This window comes from Megalobrama amblycephala, linkage group LG6, assembly GCF_018812025.1.
Source record: "Megalobrama amblycephala isolate DHTTF-2021 linkage group LG6, ASM1881202v1, whole genome shotgun sequence".
Taxonomy (NCBI): domain Eukaryota; kingdom Metazoa; phylum Chordata; class Actinopteri; order Cypriniformes; family Xenocyprididae; genus Megalobrama; species Megalobrama amblycephala.
In genome coordinates this window covers 41,933,001-41,946,270 of record NC_063049.1, presented here as the reverse complement: position 1 = coordinate 41,946,270, position 13,270 = coordinate 41,933,001, and positions in this window count along the sequence as shown.

Genomic DNA, 13,270 nt, shown 5'->3' with positions numbered 1-13,270 from the left:
TTTGATGGAGGGAGGGCAGTTATGGTATGTTGGCCGCAACTAGTTTGGATGTGAGCGTGAAGATCCGACAAATCTCTTTTGTTGGATCATAATCCCTACTTTTCCAAGTGAATGTGCATTATTCCATTTTAAATGAAAGTAAGAGTGAGGGAAGTGCTGGAGGAAAATCGATTCTATGTAAATTATTAAGAGTGGAGGAATGCTCCCCCCACCCCTCACCACCCCACCACCACCACCACCACCGTCAGACAGACACACACAGAGAGAGAGAGACAGGCTGCCAGGTGGACTGAAGCTCTCGTCCTGTCTCTCTCTCTCTCTCCGTCTCTGTCTCTCTCTCATTAGCGGCTGGAGTCGGGGGTTCCCTGAGAGTGAGGAGGCAGAGAGCTCGGTGGGGGAGAGGCGGCCGGACCTTCACATCCTCAGGCTCGTGCTCTTTCTCTCTCCCTGGAAGCTCATTAGTACGAGCACTGATGCATAAGAGCTGGTCATTAGCTCGCTCTGTCTCTTTCTCTCCTCTTTTACCTCTCAACATCCTCCGTCCGTCTGTCTGCGTCTCAGAACTGAGACCGACACGAGACGAGGAGCGTCAGACGATTAACAACAGACAGAAACTATACTGTCCTTCTCGTCTCATCTCTTCATATCTCTTCTCAGTTCAATTTCAAGTACTTTATTGGCATGATTGGGTTCACATAGAAATCATTTTACATGAAACCAGTAATGACAAACAATATACAAATATACAATATTACAATAACAATAATATAGTAGCCTATCAAATTAAGGTGCTACATAATTAATAAAATAAGATATGCAATATTATAGTAACAAATAACAAAAAAAATATTATTACAATGAGGTGCTAACAATTTAATAAAAATAAGATAAAATGATTATATATATATCAAATTTCTCATTTTTCATCAGTTTTTCTTATTCTCTATGCTGCACTCACTTTGTTCTTTCCTCTTTTTTTCTCATCTCACGTTGTCTTCTCTCTGCTTTTCGACTTTCCTTTTCTCCTCTCATAATCCTCTTTGCTCCTCTACTCGCATTTCTCTTCTAGTTTTTTCTCTCCTCTCTTTTCCTTCTCATTCTTTCCTCCCCTCTCTTCTCATTTCCTTCTCTCTCCTTCTCCTCTTGCCTCATCTCTGCTCCTTTTCTTTCATTTTTATCCTCCCTTTTTCTTTTCCCTCTCATTTTCTGCTCCCTTCTCCATGCATTTCTCATCTCCTCTAATTTCTTGTCATGTCTCATCAGATGAGTTTACAGTGAGAGCAGCTTTGAGCCAATTTGGACGTGGAGCTTTTCTGATGGAGTCTATCTTCCAAAGCTGTGAGTAAATATGAGAGCATGACCACCATCTCTCTCTCTCTCTCTCTCTCTCTCTCTCAGTACCTGGTGATTGACCAGGGAAAGACTCTCAGTAAATAAGATCTCTCTCTCTCTCTCTCTCTCTCTCTCTCTCTCTCTCTCTTCTCATTGGTTGTCTGCTGTAGGGGCCGCTGGTAAATAATGTCTGGTGAGAACAGCGTGCCCGCGAGCAGGGTGAGAGTCGGACCACAGCGCACTCCTGGGGCTCCATCAGTCTATCTATTCTTCCCCCGTTCTCTCTACTTTCCTCTTTATTTCATTCCTGTCTTTTTCCTTGGCCTGACACATACACAATTCACGTGACACCTGCCTTTCCATCTGCTTCACAAACACACACTGGGCTCTTCCTACAGACACACACACACATATATACCAGGCCAGATTCAGAATGGAAGAATCAGCTCAGTGTGATTTTGATTTGAATTGGAATGACAGGAAGAGAAATTCACTAAATTTTGATTCCAAGAAAGTCAAGTTGCACCACAGGGCTGTTTTGCAACATTTAGTAAATAATTACATGAATAATTTTGAGCAATTACGCCTGTTTATTAATTGATATATAGAATACATTTTCTCTAATCTGATTACACATACAATACATAGTTATATAGAGTGCTGAATTAAGAATAGTAAATGATAGTAAATACATTTAAAATGTTACAGTCTGAGGATTTATTTCAAATAAATGCTGTTCTTTTGAATTTTATATTCTTCAATAAATCCTAAAAAAATATTTTACTGTAATATTTTACAAAAAACATGAAACATCACAACTGTTTTCAACATTGATAATAATCAGAAATGTTTCTTGAGCAGCAAATCATCATATCAGAATGATTTCTGAAGGATCATGTGACACTGAAGACTGGAGTATTGATGCTGAAAATTCAGCTTTGATCACAGGAATAAATTACATTTAAAAGAATATTCAAATAAATGCAGCTTTGATGAGCGTAAGACGCTAATTTAAAAAACTGACCACAAAATTTTGACAGTGTATGTGTATATATATATATATATATATATATATGTGTATGTATATATATGTTAACATGATAAACATGATGGATATTGTAGTTCTAGACTAAATGTGAGCATTTACTCATCTCACTTGAATGAAAAAGAAGTAAGTATTCCTCATAATAGAAACACTCAGAATTATATGCAAACCTGCAATAATTAAATGTTAAATTACACAAATATACTTTATGCATTTAATCTCACTTTATTAACCAGTGTTTCTGCTGCGTACAAATAAGCATGACTTTAGATAAACACATTTGTGTTTCTTTTTTTTTTTACTGAAGTAAAGCCGTGGTCACACTAGTCTTTAAACATGCGAAATTTCTTTGGATGCTGTAACGGTCGTGATATGACGTCACGGTCTACAGCGTCTTTTTTATAAACATGAATTCAACATATAACTTAAATACATTAAAATGTAAAAATATAGAACCTACTCGACTTCACTGCAAAAATATCATTCTTTTAATTCAGCCAAGAGGTAATGCCGTGAAGAATCGATCTTCTACTGGTCGCACGTCTTAACGTGATGCGAATTCGCAGGTCAGTTCACCAAACTTGAACTTTGGAACGCAGCGAAATGCAACATTTTTTCGCACAAGCTTGCGTTTCCGGTCTGACGCATTTGCATGTGTTTGAATGGAAGTCAATGGAACGAAAAGTGCAGTGTGACCGTGTTGAACTTTTTTCTCTTGCATCAACTGCAATCCAGAATGTCATGAATTTGCATTTCCTTAAGTCTGAGGCTTATTCATTTCACTTTTTGTGTAAAAGGGCCTTTAATAGCTTTTAATTTGCCAAAAATAGAACTTTTTTTGTTTTTGTTTTCTTTTCAAAAACCTACAAGCAAGCCCAGCCCAGGTTAGAAAAAGTAACACATCACATTACTTTCCATAAAAAGTAACACAATTAGTTACTTTTTAAGGGAGTAATGCAATATTGTAATGCATTACTTTTAAAAGTAACTTTCCCCAACACTATATACATATATTCTAATTCTACTTTCTTGAGTTCAAATTCAAATTACATTTCTGCATCCTGTTTCCTAAATCAATTCAAATGCAATTCACATTCAGGAATTTAAAAGACATTTTTGATTAATTTCTGATGCACACCTGCCTGTCCACACATTAATATGTGTCAAAATGTTTATGCTTAAAACAAGAAATATCTGCCAAGGGAAAACAAGTTTATTTTTCTGACCCCACCGACAGATATTTGTACTTGTTTTAAGCATAAACTTACTTCATTTTAACATATTTTTCAGAAAACAAGACTTAATATCTTGTCATTTTGTCACTCAAGTGTGTCTTGATTTAAAGTGGACCTATAATGCCCCTTTTCACAAGATGTAATATAAGTCTCTGGTGTCTCCAGAATGTGTCTGTGAAGTTTCAGCTCAAAATACCCCACAGATCATTTATTATAGCCTATTTGGGTGTGAGCAAAAACATGGCGTTTTTGTGTGTCCCTTTAAATGCAAATGAGCTGCTGCTCCCGGCCCCCTTTCCAGAAGAGGGCGGAGCTTTAACAGCTCAACAACAACAAAGCTGGAGAATCTCACGCAGACAAAATGAGGATTGTCAGTAACGGTGTTCAGCCTTACATTGTTCAAACTGGAGTCGACACTGATGGAGACACACACACACACAGATCTCCTCAGTCTCTCCCTCAGTCTCTGCAGTAGGTTGATTAATGTTAGCTGGCTTTGCTCATGAACTTTCAGCGCCTCCAAAGTGCTTATAACAGTGGTGTGTGTGTGTGTGTGTGCACTGCTCCAGTCCAGAGCCAGTCACTGAATTGATTTGCTCATTTATTTAAGGCAATATGAGCAAATTTGTCCAATAAGGCAGAGGGAACAGACCTTTTTCTGTTTGTGCTGGATCCACATCCCATAATTACTGTTTCACTGTGCGAGATGGACTCCAGGAATCTGGGAAGCAGAGAATATTATGGCAATCAAATCGCTCTAAAAGAACATTGAGGTTGATTTATAGCAGAGCCGGCTGACCATGACTGTACATGTGGCATATTTATATTCACACGGGATCAGATCCTCTTACAAAAGCTCAAGTATATGACATTCATTAGATGACAGGACTCATGAAATGCACAGAAATATAATTTTTTGGTATTATGTGATGACATCTGGGCTGCTTATGCATTTTGTTGTTTGTGACACTGTTGTAATGCATAATTGCAGGGTGTGCAATGCTGTATGTCCTCTAATAGTGGTCTGTGAGGAGACCTGCAAAGAATTCTGGGAGATGTTTAGGACAAATGAAGATGTTGCAAAGGTGACCTGCCGTGTGGTCTACGGTAACTTTACACTGAAAGCCACAAATAAATGGATTTCATATACAGCTAGGCGATGAAAGAACTTCATTTCAGCCGTCAGGTGTTTTATTTCCACGCTGGAAAATCCGGGCTTGTGCTAGAAAGGAATTTCTTTGCTGCCTTTCAGAGCGGCTTTGATTTAAACCAGCTGCATTTGGTATTAGTTTTTTTTTTCCTCCTTTTCTTTTTTAAAGTAGATTTCTTAATGCACATTTTTACAGGAAAATCTCATTAAACTGGTCTGGAACATGTTATATTTTAAACCAAAATCATATAAATATATTTTTTTTGCATTGTTACATTAATTTCATGATAGTTACACACGTCCCACAAATGTATAAGTAGTGAAAAAACATTTTCATCAAGAAATTAATAAGTACGTTTATTCAACAAGCATGCATTAAATTGATAAAAAGTGACAGTAAAGACTTTTACATTGTCTTTGCTGTCAATTTTATGACTTTTACATTGTCACCTGTGACCTTTCCAACATGATTATAATTAAAAAAGTATATAAAAGTATATCATTTTTAATATTTTTAGGAAAATGACAGATTGTCCCTTATTCTTCATCTGGGATCATGTAGAGCTCTTTGAATCTGCACTGAAACTGACATTTGGACCTTCAACCCGTTGATCCCCAGCAAAGTCCACTATGTGGAGAAAAATCTTGGAATGTTTTCCTCAAAAACCTTCATTTCTTTTCAACAGAAGAAAGAAAGACATAAACGTGTTGGATGACATGGGGGTGAGTAAATGATCAGGATATTTTAATTCTGAAGAGAAATAATGCTTTAAAAAATCTTTTGAATGGCAGTGTGGTAATGCTAATAAGAATTTGGGGGGAAGTGTGTTAACTTTCTTGTGATATACTTTTGAGAGATCTCCTTAAATACCTATATATATCTGTTCTTACACAGAAAACAAGAGAAAGTGGCAGTGAGAGGGAGAGAGACTGACAAGAGACGAAACCTGCCTTCCATCAGCCTCTAATTGGAGTGAAGGTAAGCTTGATTCTGGATGGCAGAACAAGTGATCTGCACAGTCATCTAATAAGAGAATGTGTCCCAGCTAATAAAAGACGCCTTTAGAGGTATTATGAAAGTTTGCAGAAGAATTCCAGTGATCTCAATGCTGCAAGAGAAACAGGAAACACTCGTGCCAATTAATGCTGTTTCTCTATGCTGCTCTGTCCACATCCCCCCATTACTGCTGTTTTTGGACACATAGGCCCAAACCCCTCGTTAAGGGCCAGAAGTGTTCAGCCCACCAGCAGAGGCACACGACGCATGCCGACCACCAGCAATTAGCAAAGGTGTGGAGGTTTGGAATGTAGAGACGGGACATTTGGCCATTACAATGCTAGGGCCGGAGCGGACCTGATCATGGCCACACGGCGCAGACGATGTTTGTTAACCCTGCAGGTCAATCCTGCTTCACTTCGGCCAGTAAAAGACAGGGTTTATGTAACTCAAATCAGCACCATGGACAGAGCTTTCACTAACATGTACAGAAAGTACAGGGGTGTTGTTAACTATAGGGTGCCAACTGTAACCTGACTAAATTTGTGGACTGACTGAATGAATTGTATAATACAAAATGCAGTTAAACTTTAATGCATGTACACAGAAAGACAAAGGTCAGTTGCATAGTATCGGTGGAATGGTAAAGTCAGCAGTTTCGTGCACAAAATTTTAAACCCAAAACCCAAAAGTTTAAGGATGAATGTATTTATCGTCCACGAAATGCACTTTTCATAGATGGTATATGCAGTTTTATGGACTTTTTTTTTTAGAGTGTATTATATTTTATGTCAGTGTAAAGGTCATAGCAACGTGTTTTTCCATTACTTTAACTCATCAAAATAATTCAACCAATTTCAGCTTCCTTTTTAAGTTATTCAAGATTCAACCATGTAAAATAATAATAATAAAAAAAGAGTTGAAATGACTTGTACAGCCAATTTGGTTACAGTTAAAAATTTAAGGAAGCAACAGAACTTAAAGGGTAAGTTCACCCAAAAATGAAAATTCTGTCATTAATTACTCCCTCTGGTGTCGTTCCAAACCTGGAAGACTTTCTTCGGAACACAAATGAAGTTCTGAGAGCTTTCTGTCCCTCCATTGACAGCCTAAGCAACTACCACTTTCAAGCCGCAGAAAGGTAGTAAAGACATCATTAAAGTAATACACGTGACTCCAGTGGTCACATCACGTCATATCTTGGTCTCATCAGACCAGAGAATCTTATTTCTCACCATCTTGGCAAACTCCATGCGGGCTTTCATGAGTCTTGCACTGAGGAGAGGCTTCCGTCGGGCCACTCTGCCATAAAGCCCCGGCTGGTGGAGGGCTGCAGTGATGGTTGACTTTCTACAACTTTCTCCCATCTCCCGACTGCATCTCTGGAGCTCAGCCACAGTGATCTTTGGGTTCTTCTTTACCTCTCTCACCAAGGCTCTTCTCCCCTGATAGCTCAGTTTGGCCGGACGGCCAGCTCTAGGAAGGGTTCTGGTCATCCCAAGCGTCTTCCATTTAAGGATTATGGAGGCCACTGTTCTCTTAGGAACCTTAAGTGCAGCAGAAATTTTTTTGTAACCTTGGCCAGATCTGTGCCTTGCCACAATTCTGTCTCTGAGCTCTTCAGGCAGTTCCTTTGACCTCATGATTCTCATTTGCTCTGACATGCACTGTGAGCTGTAAGGTCTTATATAGACAGGTGTGTGGCTTTCCTAATCAAGTCCAATCAGTATAATCAAACACAGCTGGACTCAAATGAAGGTGTAGAACCATCTCAAGGATGATCAGAAGAAATGGACAGCACCTGAGTTAAATATATGAGTGTCACAGCAAAGGGTCTGAATACTTAGGACCATGTGATATTTCAGTTTTTCTTTTTTAATAAATCTGCAAAAATGTCAACAATTCTGTGTTTTTCTGTCAATATGGGGTGCTGTGTGTACATTAATGAGGGAAAAAATTAACTTAAATGATTTTAGCAAATGGCTGCAATATAACAAAGAGTGAAAAATGTATATCTCTGATTGTGTTCAAAGATACACCTAGGATGACTTGAGGGTGAGTAAATCATGGGAAAAATGTTCATTTTTGGGTGAACTATCCCTTTAACTTTTAAAATTGAACCAGGGAGAAATTTTCTATAGTGTGAGGGTCCAAAAATCTGAAACTTTGGGGCTCCCAAACATATAAACCCTTCGCATAGTATGTGTGAATAAGTGTTTGCTTTCCGTCTTTAATGCAGGCAGTGATGAATCTCTTGACATGCTTGAGACGATGACGCGCAGCACCGATGCGGCCTTAATTTGTCTGCGAAGACGTGTGAACATCCCGGGGCCGCTGTTGTTGTGTCTGTGATGGCCTATCAGTCCTCCTGCTTATCTACAGTTCTACCGCAGAGAAAAGAATCAGTCATTTGCATCCTCCGGGCCGATATCAGAGGGGTAATGAATGACTTTAGTGCCGTAAACGGCGTCTCTCTCCCTCTCGTCTCTGTGTGGAGTAAATTAGTATCAGCGTCGGCACACTGTGCCTCGGTGTAAAAGCGTCTCTCTGGCGCTTTTCCTGTTATTTGCCGGACAGGCGTCTGTGATTTCATTAACACCACTTGTCAGCCAAACACAATGGGGTTCCCACCTGGCAGCATTTTAGCACGGACACAAATAAACGTGCTCATTCACGCGCTCTACTGTAGATGACAAACACAAAGAGTGTGCTGCCCTTCTCGCGGCGCCGCACAATAATGTACAATTTGTTTAATGTCCCTCCCGTTTCAAGACAGCGAGTGACGCATGTTATTTGTGTTCGCCGCAGACGACACAATGGGGGAATGTATCCGCGTGCCAGGCTCCGTTCTAAAGGGCTGCCTTCCAATTGATTAGGCGGCTTGTGAAACAAACCCGTTAGAGAACGGAAACGTGCCGCTGGTGAATGTTGGGAACGTTGCCAGAGTCAGCGGTGAATCGACGTTCTGCCAGCACTACGGTGGCAGCTGTGAATGGAGAATGTTTTAAAGTCAACTTCTTGGTTAAAGCCACAGTCTTTGTGAGGCTTACAAATCCCAGAGTCTGAGAAACTGCCAGATGTGCTGCTTTAGCGTCTTTGAATTCGGTTGCCGTGATTTTGCCCAGCAAGACAACATTCTTATCGAAAACATATCCCATTCCCTACCCCTAACCATAACTTATCCCGGAGGGAAATGTTAATAACACTGATGTAGAAGCACCTAACCATGGCTGTAAGCCTAAACTTGTAAACGCAAATCTGATTGATGGATTGGAATGATGTTCCAGGATTAAAAAGATGTTGCTCCATGTTATACTTGGTGAAACTCCAGGAGTTCTAGTTTTGCTGTTCAGTTTATGGTTTAGGATGGGTGTGAGCATTTCGGGTAATTCTGTAGTCAAGTAGTATATTAAAGAATTTGTTGAAAAATAAACTGTAATAAACTGGGGGTAATATTGTGAAATATTATTACAATTTAATTTAAAATGTAATTTATTTCTGTGATCAAAGCTGAATTTTCAGCATCATTACTCCAGTCTTCAGTGTCACATGATCCTTCAGAAATCATTCTAATATGATGATTTGATGCTCAAGAAACATTTCTTATCATTACCAATGTTCTGCTTCATATTTTTTTTCAGAAACTGTGATACTTTTTTTTTTTTTTTCAGAAACAGAAAGGTCAAAAGAAAAGCATTTATTTGAATGACTTCTGATCCTAAATCGGGTCTCCAGTTTTCACATTTGTTCTTGTTCCTCCTTGCAGTTTTAAGGAAGAACTAATCACTGGATTTGCCAAAGTTTTCCAGGTTAGTGACATCAAATCTTTTAAAAAAAACAAAGCATTCAGAGTTTTATTTAAGGCTCTTAGTAGCAATTAATGGGTTAGTTCACCCAAAAATGAAAATAATGTCATTTATTACTCACCCTCAAGTCGTTCCACACCCATAAGACCTTCATTCATCTTCGGAACACAAATTAAGATATTTTTGTTGAAATCCGATGGCTCAGTGAGGCCTCTATTGACAGCAATGACATTTCCTCTCTCAAGATCCGTAAAGGTACTAAAAACATATTTAAATCAGTTCATGTGAGTTCAGTGGTTCTACCTTAATATTATAAATCCACGAGAATATTTTTTGTGCGCCAAAAAAACAAAATAATGACTTTTCAACAATATAGTGATGGGCGATTTCAAAACACTGCTTCGGAGCTTTACGAATCGAATCAGTGATTCAGATCTCCTATCAAACGGCTAAACTGCTGAAATCACGTGACTTTGGCGCTCTGAGTCACTGATTCGATTCGCAAAGCTCTGAAGCAGTGTTTTGAGCCATCGGATTTAATCAAAATATCTTAATTTGTGTTCCGAAGATGAATGAAGGTCTTACGGGTGTGGAACGGCATGAGGGTGAGTAATAAATGACATTATTTTCATTTTTGGGTGAACTAACCCTTTAAACCCAGTATCCATGAGTAGGAATAATCAGTACTTCTTATTTTTGAATATACATGCATACCTTTTTCATTATCACTGTATTTATGTTTTTCATCCAGTAGTGGCCGACCATTGATGTGCAGCTACATGGATGATTGGTATTTCCCTAAACAGTGTGCACAAATGTTCTCCTCCCATCTAAGTGGCCGATGCTTGACCAGAATAAGCTGCAATATGGACCAGATGTTTGGCCGCAAGTATGCATAAGGCTAGTATTTAGCAGACACCTTTTCTCCCCAAAGTAATTTACAGGGATTTTTCTGGGAAAGTCCTGCAATGGCAACCTGGGGTTAAGTTGCTTGCTCGAGAGGATGATGGTGGGAGAACTGGACTTTGCTTACAGGAAATCTTCACATTGTGGATCACCTCTACATGGAACTGAACCTGCAGCATTTGCATTTGCAGACTAGATCCTTAATGGTTACATCCGGGCCCAAACAGAATCTGCATCGCAGGACAGCTCTACATCACTGTAAAAAATGATTTATTGGTTTAACTTAAAAGGTTCACCCCAAAATGAAAATTCTGTCATTAATTACTCACCCTTGTGTCATTCCAAACTTGTAAGACTTTCTTCAGAACACAAATGAAGATTTTAGTGAAATCTGAGAGCTTCCTGTCCCTCCATTGACAGTCTACACAACTACCACTTTCAAGCCAGAAAGGTAGTATAAACATCATTAAAGTAATCCATGTGACTCCAGTGGTTTAACCTCAGTTTTATGAAGCGACACGAGTGATTTGTTTGTGCAAAAAAAAACATATTTTACCACTTTATCTTCAACGCGCAGGGCTTGAAAGTGGTAGTTGTGTAGACTGTCAATGGAGGGACAGATTAAAAATATCTTCATTTGTGTTCCCGAAGATGAACGAAAATCTTACGGGTGTGGAACGACATGAGGGTGGGTAATTAATGACAGAATTTTCATTTTTGGGTGAACTAACCCCTTAAAAAATAAGCAACCTGGTTGCCTTTAAATTTTGAGTTCATTGAAACTAAAGATTTATACAGAAGAGGATTAGGGCCAAGCAATAATAAAAAAATAAAACCATCTCGAGATTAAAGTTGTTAAATTACGAGAACAAACTCGTTAAATTATGAGAAAAATGTCGTTAAATTTCGAGAAAAAAGTCGAGATAAAATGTTGAGAATAAAGTCATTAAATTACGAGAAAAAAGTCGTTAAATTACGAGAACAAATTCGTTAAATTATGAGAAAAAAGTTGTTAAATTACAAGAACAAATTCGTAATTTAACGAATTTGTTCTCGTAATTTAACAAGTTTATTCTCAACATTTTATTTCGACTTTTTTCTCGAAATTTAACTCGTTTTTTCTTGAAATTTAACAACTTTAATCTCGAGATGGTTTTATTTTTTTATTATTGCTTGGCCCTAATCCTCTTCCGTAGATTTAAGTTAATACAAAGAGATTTTGTTCTTTCTTTTTGTTCTCTCTCTCTCTGAACTCAAAATTTTAAGGGAACCAGGGGACTTACTTTTTAAGTTAAACCAACAAATTTTTACAGTGAGATTGACGTGCATTTTGCATGTTTGTTTAATTAAATATTGGGCTAATTTGAGTGTGCTTTCTGCTACCAATGTGTAGCACTCATTCTGCAGATTTCCGCAAACAAAAAAGTCTGTTATTTCAACCATTTCCAACCACTGCAGCATTTTACTTTGCATACTATATCAGGTCTCACAGAATAAAGGCAACTATTAGGCCTTTCTTGGAATGATTTTCCTTATTTTAACTAACAATTAAGGATTCCAAGCCGAGTGAGAACATCTCAGAGCTTTGGTCCGAGCAATGCAGCATTTGATTAGAACCTTTTTAAATACAAATCAGTGAGGGCACCAGCGCCTAGTTATTATTGTTGTTTTTTTCCCCCTTTTTTATCATAGCAATGATATTCATAACGGTGAAGTATTCTGGAATACACTTTCCACATTTTGTTTGAGATTAAGACACTTAGCAATTAACAATCAGTAATCAGTCAGTTTTACAAATTTTACTTTCCGCAATGATTCTCGGACTATTAATTTAATCACATATCAAAATCTGTGCCACAGGATGTGATAGAAGTGAATCAGGAAGCACTTAAAATATTGATTGCCAGAATTAGCCCGCAGGTCAGCCCAGGGCCAGAAACACAACTCGGGGCTCGGAGAGGGCAGCGGCGCGCCATAATGGGGGCCAGGCACTTCCAGACTACACTTGAGTTTGCAATCTGTGATTAGTGGCCACTTCAAAATGTGTGCATGCTTCGAAGCACAATCTCTCTTTCTCTCGCTCTCCAGTGCTGGCTAGTAAAATAAAAGTTGGTGATTGGATAAACAGCACCAGATTACTGTGCTGGAAAATGAAAACATATGCGCTATTTGCATGTTAATGAGCTGGTGAGGTCTGAGAAATAAATGGCTCTCGAAATGCACAGCCGATAAACAACAACAGCTCGGGTCTGAATAATACACTAAATGACCATGTTGGTTAGAAGGGCTGGGTGATATAGCTGAGAAAAATTATATCTCAATCATTTTATATATATCTTGAATTTGGCATAAAATGGTGTTATAAAACTTGAGATATAAAATACTATATATATAAAAATATAATGTGTATGTGCAAATATATTAATAACATAAAATAATTATAATAATATAAATATATTTCTGTTTATGAAAAATAAAAACTTCATACTTTCAAATTAATTCAGGAAAGAAAAAAAAAAAAGTCTAGGTAAAGATATTTGCACCCAATATATAAAGATCTGCTTTTTAATGCCACACAAGGACTTCTGTGAACATTTTTAAATGATGACACAAACTAATCATTTAATTGATTCATTGACATGGACAAAAAAATTTGTGAACTGAAACTTAAACATAATGCCATTTTTATATTTTAAAGACACAATTTTATCATTGTTGTGTAATTTTGTAATCATCACTAATATATTGGGAACATCCAGCATCACCCGGATGGATGGATGGATAAGATAGATGGATGGA